Here is a 12,063-nt window from a genome sequence, read left to right on the forward strand (position 1 = left end):
AGCCTTCCCTTCCTGGATAAATATCACCAATGGGAGCAACAGAGCCAAACATGCCCAGGTTCACTAGTAACAGCATATTTATTTGTATAACATATCCCACTTATCCATTATTAGCTTGTGTATCCTTTAAAGTGGCCACAGTGCAACTTTAACAAGATGGATTTTGCTATATCCCCGGACCCTCCTGATGTGCATCCTGCTGAGTCTCCCTCAGAGGTCAAAGGTTGGAAATTTATGAATGATATTGTACTCTGAAGCAGCAGTCACAGGCAGCACGGTTACGCCGTGTTTCCAATGTTCTGCAGCAGCACTTTTTCTATATCTCTGGATCACATACAAAGGGAGGAATAAAGAGAAGGTAGTCACCAGGATTAAAACTGAATAGTGCATTAATGTTTGGCAGTGCAAGTCCTCAGCTGCAGAACCACATAATCATTTATAATGAGCAATATTTGTTTTTGATTTTCTTCTTGCTCAAAGTATTACAGTCTAAAACTTTTTTTCCCCTTTTTTAAATCAGCACACACGCTTTTTGCTCCCACCGCACGTTTCTGCTTTCACTACATAATTTAATATACTGTGTAATTTCTTCTACACCTCAATTCAATCAGCACTGACAATGGGACCTTTGACATTTTGACACATTAAGTGGAGGTCGGCCTCAGAGAACAATGTCATTGCTCTAGAAACAGCACCTAAAGAAAAAAAAACCTCATTTCTGATCCCTTCACATTCGAACTAGACAAGCGGCATCCTGGGATTTCTGTTCAGCATAGAGAGAGTACCTGTAATCTGACTCTCCACGTCTAAATGGGAGTTGAATAGGTTACATTGTGCAACACCAAATAAAATGCTTGCAATGCTTTAGTGAGTGTTTTTCATGGTTGGAGGCGAAATGGGGTTTGTGACGATATTTGAGCGTTTAATGCTATAAACACACAGACTTCCCTCCCTCTGGCATATGGATGGCTCCCAGGGACGCTTTGCATGTAAATATTCATAGTGTGATGGGATGGGCGATTAATTATTAAGCACAGCATAGAACTGTAATACTTGAATCTTGTTTTTTTATTTGCTGTACCTGAGGATGAACATTTTGAGGTGAAATGGGTCATATTTCAAAAAAACATTCTTCCGGTGAGGCTGAAGAAATTGAAGAAAAGCTGTTAAGAAATAGAGAGCAATAATTATCAAGCAGAACATGCAAAATATGTATGAATATACATAATTAACATCATAGCTAAAAGGCAAAGAAAGTTGATGATAACAGCAGAGCACAGAAACGTTTCTCTTACATCAAAATCAGGGGCATGACCACTCTAAAACGAATAACATGAAAGTCTGAGCGCTTCCTGTTTAACTTTCCAGGTGAACTCCATTGGCACACATTCCTGAAGTGTTTTGGTTTTTTTTTCCCTCCGCTAAGCTTTGCGGCCTCATGACAAACTGTCACACTATGATGGAGCTCGAGTGGGGCCACCAGTGAGAGGTGGTTAGAGGGCCATACCTGATCTTCAAATTGCAGATATTTGACAACTAAGAAGAGAGCTGGGTCTGTATGGTTGGGTAAAGAACAAGGAAGGAGCAGTGAAGAGTTAAATAAAGTGTAATTTTACACTCATAACGTTTGCTTGAGTAGAAGAAGCTTCACTCAAGTAGAAGCTTTATATAGATTCAAAATGCAGATTGGCCCCTCCAAAAAAGAAAAAAAAAGGGAACCAGTGATGCACATCATTTGCGTTGACGTGACTCAAAAGCAAAAAGGACCATAAGATGCTTGCATCCTTGCCATTCAAGTCATTTGTGTCCTGAAAAACTCTGAGCGGAAATGAATTAACAATTTCCCTAGTTGCTGCGTCCTTTTAAAACCCTCATTACGCAAAAGCATTGTATATATTATTCAATCCCTTAGAGGAATATAGAACGAAGACTATGTTCATCTTATCATCACTGGGTTGTAATATTATAATCAATTAGCATGGATGAACTAATTGTCCAATCTCTCACTTGCTAATTAACCCAGGAAATATAAATGGGACAAACTAATGCTCCATTTTTTAAAAAAAAGAGGATACACAAATTGAGCTCATGCTTTAGTTAACACGGTTGGTTTCTTGAATGGGTTCGTCAATATGTATGAGCTACATCAAAGAGCCGAGATAGAAATGGGGCTTGCACAGATGCAAAAAAAAAGCAGAACACATTTAAGATCCAGAATATGCAAATACATCGATTCTTGTTGAACTCTGGTGTTTGCATAACATCGAATGACACAGTCTGTGAGAGCTCTTGTGTGCCACTTGTGTACAGACTACAAAACACACTGTCCTCTGGGATATTTTATTTAAAAAGGCACACTCGGAGCGCGGCATAAATACACCGAATTTCAATGCGCTCTTATTTCCAAATTGCAGCTGCCTAAATGTGGCTGAAATTATGTAATTGAATGTAAAGCAGGATTGGAGTTTAACGCGAGCTGATCGCTATCACTCAGTCGCACGGATGTCGTAGGTGATGTGGATTCGCCACGCTGCGGTTAGACAAAAGGTTGTCAACATTTCTGGTACAGTGAGGCTGATGAGATTAGAGCAGAGATAAAAAGTTCACAGTGATAAACAGCGAATGAGACACTCGGAGAAAATCAGTGAGATATTTGCTTGTGTAACTCTAGACGTATGTTTCCAGGGAGTAGCCCTCGGCTAGATTACAGTACAGATGGTGACTAACTGCCCTTTAACAGAAATGAAAGTACAGTGAATAAACATATCTTTTAACCCAGGAACACTAAGACGGTTTATTACTTCAAATTTTATAGATACGGAAACTCACTATTGTGTATAAAATAAATGTATGTATAATAAATGTCCCATTTATGCAAAACTGCTATTTGTTTACACCAACACAAAATAAGGAATTGGCCCAAAAACGCCAGACAACTTTTTGTTTTTGCTCTCCGGTCCTTTGTTCTGTGCTGTTGTCAAATTTGAAATTTAATCCTGTTTTCACCTGACTCCATCTGTAGAAGAGATATCCCACATTCTCCTTTAATATTCACTGGTGGTTAATTATTAAAGGTATGTATTTGAATTATAAATATACTAGTTATACAGAAGTAGGCAAAGCAGGCATATAGCCTCAGGCTAAATTCTTCCATTACCCATTATTTTCCAGTCTGCCGTCTCCATATGCCTGCCTCCTTTCCCTATGTCATCTCCAAAAACACAGAGGCATTCCTTTGTACTTACCTACCCCTCCCCACTTTGGCCACCCGAAAAATCTCCCCCTCCATACATATGTGTGCTGTTTCCTTGAAGTAGGATGTCACACTTGTCTTAAATATAATGAATCACTATCTTCAAGGCATCCCTGGATCCCAAACACTCCCCACAGAAACCTGCCTAGTCCTCCCTCGTTTCGAGCCTTCCTACATGTCACAAATCATCCGTTGTGGAGGGCTCTCCACTAAATCATTAACATTGTCAGAAATGACTGGGCCAAGAGTGGGAAGAGCCCAGAGATGCAGCAAAGGCGTACGTGCATGTGATGGGAATATAGAATGGTAAACAAAGACACAGCCTTATACCCAGTCTTCCTTTTCCTTGCTGTTCCCCTTTGCCTCCTCTTTGTATTGTTTTTTTTTTTTTTTTTTGCTTTCCCCTTTCATGGGATTTTCGAACAAGAGAGAGTAATACAGTATGAGGAAAAGTAAAGAAACTGTCAAAGAAGTTTAACAACTCACGTGAAATTGCTAGCCTCCACTCTTGAAACTGCTGTGAGTTTTTCCTGAAGAGTTTTTTCTTAAAACTCTTCTTTGTAAACATTGTTAAAAAAAAATATGTGCAGTGCGATTATGTCTCTGGGCCATTTTGATAACCGTATTTGGAGGTCCAGCGTTGAGAGGATAATCAAAATTATGACGTCTTTTCCTCGAGTGGGTTAACTTAAACTGTGACGGCTTTGTTGTCACACAACGATAATTCTCCTGTCATACAGCATTATAGTTTGTTCCATATACAGCATATGTGCCATCTAATGAAATGCAAGCTCCTCGCGTGATGCTTCTTATCAGCCGACTTCCTTTTAATGCTATAGCCATACTCTCATCTTAAGTGTACACTCCTACCTATGGTATCATCCATCAAAAGGATTACTAATTTTCCTTCAATTTCCGTTGCTCTCTTAAGAATCTAAAGGATGATTGATAACAGATGAAGGAAAAGCACAGTGGTACTGTTTTTAACCTTGCTCAAGTCATTAATCTGCTTTATACCCATGAAGGTAGTAAAGGAGACAATGAATTAGTCATTAAAGCACAGGTCAGTTTATTAGAATTCCTGATTGAACTGTAAAACGACTTCTCCCAAGATGCCCGAGCAGAAGGAGGAATCTGCAAAACTGGGGAGAAAAAAGGAGCTGAGGGAAGCAAGCGGAGGAATTTGTGCAGGAGTGCATTTTCCCATCGAGAAAATGGCAGAAGCCATCGCTAATCTGCCAAAATAACAGCTAATTAGCACGCAGAGTGTATCTGCACACAGTTTGGTAAAAATCATGCACAAACTGCTACATGAAAAATATCAAATGGATTGTGCTAGTTAACATGCCCTCATATAAATGCATGTAACTACACTAAATCATGGTATTTGGCCAAACCTCGTGTCTGTTGTTGACGTGAGTGCTGGCTTATGTTTGTGACTAATTATTAAGCCATTTGGTTGCTGAAGCAGCCTGAGACATTTGCCGCTCCCTAAAACAGAGTAATCATCAAATGACTGGCAAAGGGGTCATGAGACCTGACTGAGAGGATGTAATAGATAAGATCGAAATCAAAACACAATGCAGTGCTGGCGGTGTTAAACAAGTGGATTTAATTTGTCTTGGAAAACAAATTTGTAGTAATTAAATCCTGCAGCTGCAATAACTGCGAGTGTGAAAATAAACGGAAATAAAATTCATCGTAACGATCAACAATTTGGTTTTTTAAATCTCTAAATCTGTTCCTGCCAGAGAATTATCAGAGGGGCAATGTTCGCATAAATCTGCTGAAAATAGCTGGTATTAAGCAGCGTAAAGTTTAAGAGTTGCAGTTTGCAAATGCTACATTCCACTCCCAACAGCCTGGATAAACACATTTCCCAGTTATGAGAATTCAGAATATGACAGCTGAGATATGCCATTATTAGCCAGCATTCTCAGGCATGTAAACATCTTAGTCCATTAAATGGTGATTTTGTGGCCTGCGTAAACTCTGTTTCCATGGCAGCAAACATAATATTGTTTATTTATGTAAACAAGGGTGTTTGTGGATGGGATATGAAGATCAATATAAACAGCCTACCCTAAATGACCTGAATGGGGTTGTGCTGTTGTAGAATATTCTGTTATCATCATGCATCACTTGCAGCATGGAGGATGGTTTTTCAATTTGCCAAAAAGTGTTTATTTTAGAACTTGCATGAACTGTGAGCTGTTAGATTGTTTTGAGACCAAATGCAGCCGGAGGGCTTTCAAGAGCTGATTGCGACGTGTCATTCTTACCAGGAAGGCCACTTATCACAGTGGCCGACTCCAGAGGAGCTGGCAGGGCTTTGGGGTTCTCCACTTAATGTTTTGTCTATGACACGAGAAGTGAACTGCATTAGTTTAAGGAATGCCTGAATCAGACGCACCAGGTGCTTTGAGCATGTGGGCACACAGGCTTGACTTACACTGTGGTGGTTTCTTGTTTACAGCCATGTCTACAGACTGTCACCCCAGTCTGTCTTACTCCGTAACTAAATGGAACTTTCATTTCCTGGTTTGTAAATGAGTCTCTCCCTCTGCTTTTGTTTGATATTTATTTATTCAGTTTATGTGACAGGAACAATGCACATTAATCAACATCTCAGCTTTCACGTCACTGTAAATGTGTCAGACTCTCTCTCCCCTCTCTCCCCCATCCCCCCCCCCAACTCTCCTCCCTCCCTCTCTCCTCTCGTTGTCGTTTCTCCTCTCCTTCCCTCGCAGTGCAGTAGCCTCAGCGTAACTCCAATCAGCAAATCAGCACAGTAACTCTAATGAGTGAAATTGCTTATGAGGGGAATCTGTTTCCGATGGCGGGCCCGATGATTAATGTGCACTGACAACATGTCTTTCCTCAAGGAGCTTTGCTAGGCTGTGGCAGATGTGTGACGCCACCTCCTCAAAGATGGCCTGCTCTTCCTCTGAAAGGCCGACATTCAAAGGGAGAGGGATTAACTGGAAATGCTTCTGTGGAAATTACGTAAGCTCAAGTGTTCAGGACAGCCCAGGACTGAAGAGTGATAAAATAGTATTAATATAATAATGATCACAATCACACTTTGGTTTTCTCGAAGTTATGATATCCATGTAAAAACTTATGTACACGCTGCACTAACACAGCAACAACGCAAAAGCCCACTGATCCAACTTGGAACTGGTGCAGATTGTCGAGACTGTTACTCTTGTGGAGTACTTCGGTTACCTAACCATGCAGTATTTTTAATGGTTTATATAGTTACAGAAGTTCATTAGTAAGTGAAATTGGATACACGTAAACTGGCTGAATGTTTTATGTTACTGTTTGACTTTTATTTAGAATAACCGCCAAGGATGCCAGTTGTTGACGCTTGAAGTCAGAAATTCCACATATCTCCAGCTCAAAATGACATCTCATTGGCTGGCATGAATATTTCTTTCTCCAATGCAGTTGCTTGTAATTACAGTGTGAGTGATACGACCTGAACCTGATAATATGCTGAGTTGTGGTTGGAAGGTAACACTACAGGCCACTTGAAGGTGGTAATTTGCTACAAGGTGTACGAAGCAGATCCAGTTTTACACCTACACTTAACCTTCCAATGCGAACAAGTTTCATGAAGCAATCATTTTATATTAAATATACTTTATATATATATTATAGTCTAGTATTAGGGTATGACAACATTTTTATTCTTACTTATATAAGTGTACAAATTAGAAATAATAAGAAAGGGCAAGTATTCTGTATTTGTTTGAAGACTTGATTTTAATGGAGTTCAAATGTGCTTTTTTTTTTCTTTCTCACAGAGCGCTTTGATTTTTCCCATATTACATCCACGAGTTGAAAAACAGATATTATCCATGTCATGATATAAATCTAGAATTACTGCCTTGTTGTTGTTTGCCTCTGCAAAACATTTCAGTTGCTTTTTACACGGGGCAGCTGTGGCTCAGGAGGTAGAGTGGATTGTCTAAGCTTTGACATGAAGACCGACTGAGGCGGAGATCAAACTATCAACTTTTCAACGAATAGATGGTAGAAGTGTGTAGAAAAAAAGCCCTGCACAGATATGTCTATGAACTGGTGAATGTGGCTTGTAGTGTAAAAAATGACTTCTTTTCAAGAGTGAAAGAGTATCTGTCCAAACTAATACATATGTAGTGTAAACTATACAGAAACTTTCAAGCAGGACATTAATTACTATCCCTAAACTAGTATAGAGTGAAACTTAGGTTACAAACTCCCCCTTCAGTTCCTAAATGACTGCACTGAAACGTGGCCAGAAAGGTTTATTTGCAGAACATTATGATTTCACAGTGAAATGTAATCACTTCTTCTTCTATACAGTTTTGCCATTATTAGTGTGAATTCTTGCGTTTTGGCCAAAAAAGTGTTGCGCAAGGTCACATTGACCTTGGTTTTTGTCTTTGCTCCACCAAGTTCTGCTCGGTTTGTGCCAATTTCTTAAGCATAGTGTCCATGGGACCGGGGTGGATGCATGGATGGACACGCTGCTTTTACCTGCACAGCCGCATAGCTACACATACAGTAATGTAGGACTGAATCCTCGTGATAGTGTTATATAGAACACAACCTTGGTCCATCACTTGTGATGCGATGGTGGTCTTACTGAGCTCAAATTAAGAAGTGTCACATGACACATTGTTACACATGAGGGGAATCCAGTGGCTGGAGTTCAGCCCTCCTGCTTCAGCTGCTCAGCTGTTTCCATTCCATCATGCGTGTACATTTCATCCGGCTCCTGTTAATGCTGAGAGATTGCTCACAACTAATGGCCGTTTCTGAATGTCTTATTAATGCTACATGAAATTAGCCATTTATTTGGACAACTGTTTTAAACAAGTAATATGATAGCAGCAACAAGCACACCCTTCTGCTTGCTGTGTTGGAGCTGCAGTTTAAAAAGTTACTGTATGCCATATATCATCTGCAATAAAAATGTCCATGATACATTTCAATCTTTTCACTTTTTAACTGTATTGGCTCAATAGCATGTGATGAGTTTAGATTAATAAGGAACTATTCATCTCCACACTTCACACTTCAAGAGAATTTCTTATCTACCATAACCATTCCCCAAATTACATTACACAGAGTCTGAAACACTTATCCTTGGTTTGTAAGGGTCTAATGTAACATGCACCATTATCGCAGAATTTCTACCTAACGACCCAACTAACCCGAACACTCCTTTCTTCATTCCAAGCTTGCAGATGAGATGAGACCCCACTGAGCCAATGAGCTTCAACAAAACTGACTTGATTGCCAGGGATTTAGCGTCAATGATCCTAGAATAACAAGGAGCATATTGTACCATCAGCACAGGGTTGCACAGCCAGGCCTGTTCCAGGTTAACAGGCTTTCAGATGCCTGGGCTCAATGATGGAGGTAATGATCTCATGATCCAGCAATACAGGTGAATAGATAACTGCATAGGCAATGGGGACTATAAAGGAGAAAAATTGCATAGTAGAACAAGTGGACACCCTACACATTGAAAAATGTGTAAAGATAAATTCAACGAAGGGAGATTATTGCATCATATCATTATATTGTTAAATATTTTTTAAGACTCACAGGGTGAGAGCAGTTAAATAACAACAGAGTTAAACATAACAAACTCATAAGAGATCATGATTAGATCATGAGGTACTAATAAAAAAATAACTATGGCATTGTGTCTATGGAGCGCATGTAAAGTATCAGCTTGCAAACAAGTCATTATCACAGTGAGACCACTGACGTTGTTACGCATCGCTGTCAATATTATGAGTGGAGCTTCAGTACTTTGCACAACTCTATATGAAGTGGTTTGACACTCCCACTAATTGTGTGTGACTTTTATCAAGCATTGAAAATTCATTTCTTGTAATTTCCGCTGCAAAGACACCTTGTCAGCCTGTCCCTGCCAGATGCCAAAGTAGTGGCGAATGAGTGAAAGAAAAAAAAACAGCTCATTTTGATTATTAAGATATGATTGACACCAAAACAAAGAGCAGTCATAGTGCATTGTGCATTTGTTTTTAATTTTCCACAAGTTTTTAATCACAATGTATGACATCTGTCACCGGGAGGCCTCTGTGATGTGACTGACGGAAAAGGCACATTTGTGGTGGAGGCACAACAGAGTGTTTATATATGATGCTTTCTGCATATGTGCATAAAAATATCTGCAGTAAAGACAAGCTTGCATGCATCTATATGCAGTCCTTCTTTGTCTGCATGTGCATATAGGAAACATGCACGTGAGTTGACGCTGATAGGACAAAAGCAAGGTAGCATTATCATTACTTAACATATCTGCCTGCCTGCGACCACCACTCATAAGCTTAGTCCCTGTCGCTAACCGCCTTGGGAGTTCAGATAATGTTCCGTGGCTGACAGAAGACAGGTTGATAGCTGTCAGGGACAGAAGCAAAATAGATGACAGGATTTCATTGGGGCACCTCTAAGGCGCATTAGGGACCTCAGGATCCCAATCCCCAAACATGCAATGAAGAATCATTTTGTCACAAAGGCACAGGGTCGCCTATCACTGTCTATTGCATGCCTTGATTAATCGTAGGGATGGATCAACATTATGTCCTATTCAGGGAGATGCTTAATTGCCTCTGCTATCCAACTCATCCATTGCCCTAATGATTGTGCGTCTGCTCCTCTGGACACATGGGTAGTCTGGCGGACTGTAGCTTAGCAGGACAGGACCCCCTTAAACATCATCACCAGCTGAGAGCTTACCCTCTTCAGACACCTTTACCTCCCCCCAACTGCGAATATGTGGATAAATGGAGCCGGCTTCATCGCCCGTAGCCCCGTGTTTATATTCACAGCAGAATGTCTGCGAGTGTTAATGTATGTAGATTTCATTTCTGATGAGTGATTATTTGACTGCTCATTTTGCCTAAGATTTATGGCACTCTCTCTATCTCCTGACTGCAGTGCCACTCTTATCTTTAATAAAAGAGATGAGGACATTAATCAGGTTTTGTTGGCGGCCCTTACTAAGACATTAAATGTATTGTATGGGGTGAGTAAACACGCTTCACATCCTTCTCTCTCACAGTAGAGAGAGACTGGAGGAAGGAGGGTGAGGGACAGGCAAGAGGCGAGTGAGAAGGAAAAAAAAAACCTCATTATATTTATCATAATTTCACATCTGCTGTTTTTGAAGCAATGTACCATGAGCCCATAAAGTGTATTACAACTGGGCATAAATTCAACTGATTTGTGGCTGGAGTAGCTAATTCCTTGAGTACATTTTAGAAAAACAAGCACTGAGCCCTGAAATTGCAATTCTATAAAGGCTTTAAATTACTGAGTACAGAATCAAGAACTTGCCTGATGTGCTGCGCATGGTGACCGTGTTATAGGGGAAAGCAGCACTCCCAAGATAGAGACAATAAAACCTGAGATGAGTGAGCCATATACTCAAACAAAATAAAGGAAGAGAGGATGGGGCTGGCTACAAGATGAGGAGAAGTGACTATCATACCCCTTCATCTCATTTTACCCTTTTAACCACAAGGATGCATTTGAGAAGACACGTTTAATTCTCTTCCTCTATAATATCAATCTCTCCCTGCTTCATCCAGGAGGAAGACCTAGTGCAGACGCTAGAACCGCGTGCAAACCCTCCTCATTCAGACGTAGTAAAAATGATACGAGTCTCATCATTAGCACAAAGGGGAGGATGTGTACTGAGACACTCCTGGCCAGCCAAAACAGAAACAGCCGCACGCATTTCCACCTATAATATAAGCTTGTGCACGCACAGTAACACACAGCATCCATTCATTAATTTCCCAGAATCACTAGCAGATATTTATGTTTTTCACTTTAACTGATTTGTATGACTATGTGATGCCTTCTTCACAAATCATTAAAAAAAGAAAAAGAAATCAGTTCCCACTTTTTATACAAAAGTATTATTTTGCTATCACACAAATTCAAGGCGTCACGATGTCTCACGGTGTATTAATATTTCATGTCATTCTTTCTCCTTTCCCTCATGCACTCCCATTCTATCACCTACCCTACCCACCTTCACTGCATCTCACCTCCCCGCGTTCTTCCTCTTCTATCTAGAGTCATTTGGGATCACCATGAACAAGATTTTCATATCAGGTAAATGAATATCTTTATCACAGAGGCAGAAGCTGGGATGCTCGGGGAGCTGGAGAGAATAATCACACAGAGCAAACAGTCTAGGGAGAAACAGAGAGGCACTCAGTAATAACAACCTCTCTCAGTCTCTGACACTGCTCTCTGTGTACATCTAAATAGCCTGCTTACTGTGGTGGATGCTGTGGGATCAATGGCTTTGCTGTGGCTTACCGCTGACCTGACACCTTGGAGGAGCCTACAGGAAAAAAAAGGATGAAAGGATGTAGTGATGGTACAACACGAGCCATGACACAATATTTGATATACAAGTTTAAGAGAAGTGCCTTTTTTCTTTTAATAATTGAGACATATTGGTCATATTTTTGGCCACTCTGGTAGTACTCAATCACTCAGTTCACCACTCTGGTCCTGACATAATTTTTCGGCAGCTGCTCCCAAGCAAATTTATCATCCAAAGATGAATAATCCTACTCACATTAGTACATTTTCAATTGGTGTGACAATCATTTTGTAATTTTTCCAGTAAAACATGCAACTATTGTACAGATTGCAGTTTAAATTTACCCAGACACTGATGGTTCCTTATGGATGACACCTAAAGATTATTTTAGGGATCCTCTGACTTTTCCACTGGAGCTGTACAACTCAACTAGTGTCAC

At 40.2% G+C, this 12,063-nt stretch overlaps 1 long non-coding RNA gene across 1 annotated transcript in view; it reads right to left on the bottom strand.

Moving 5' to 3' along the window:
• Positions 1 to 1,058: 1,058 nt before the first annotated feature.
• Positions 1,059 to 12,063, bottom strand: part of LOC143414157 (uncharacterized) — a 97,282-nt gene continuing 86,277 nt past the window's right edge. The window contains exon 5 of the long non-coding RNA XR_013094685.1: positions 1,059 to 1,163. This is a non-coding gene — a long non-coding RNA (uncharacterized LOC143414157). The remainder of the gene's footprint in view (positions 1,164 to 12,063) is intronic.

Source organism: Maylandia zebra, linkage group LG19 (genome assembly GCF_041146795.1).
Source record: "Maylandia zebra isolate NMK-2024a linkage group LG19, Mzebra_GT3a, whole genome shotgun sequence".
NCBI classification, from domain to species: domain Eukaryota; kingdom Metazoa; phylum Chordata; class Actinopteri; order Cichliformes; family Cichlidae; genus Maylandia; species Maylandia zebra.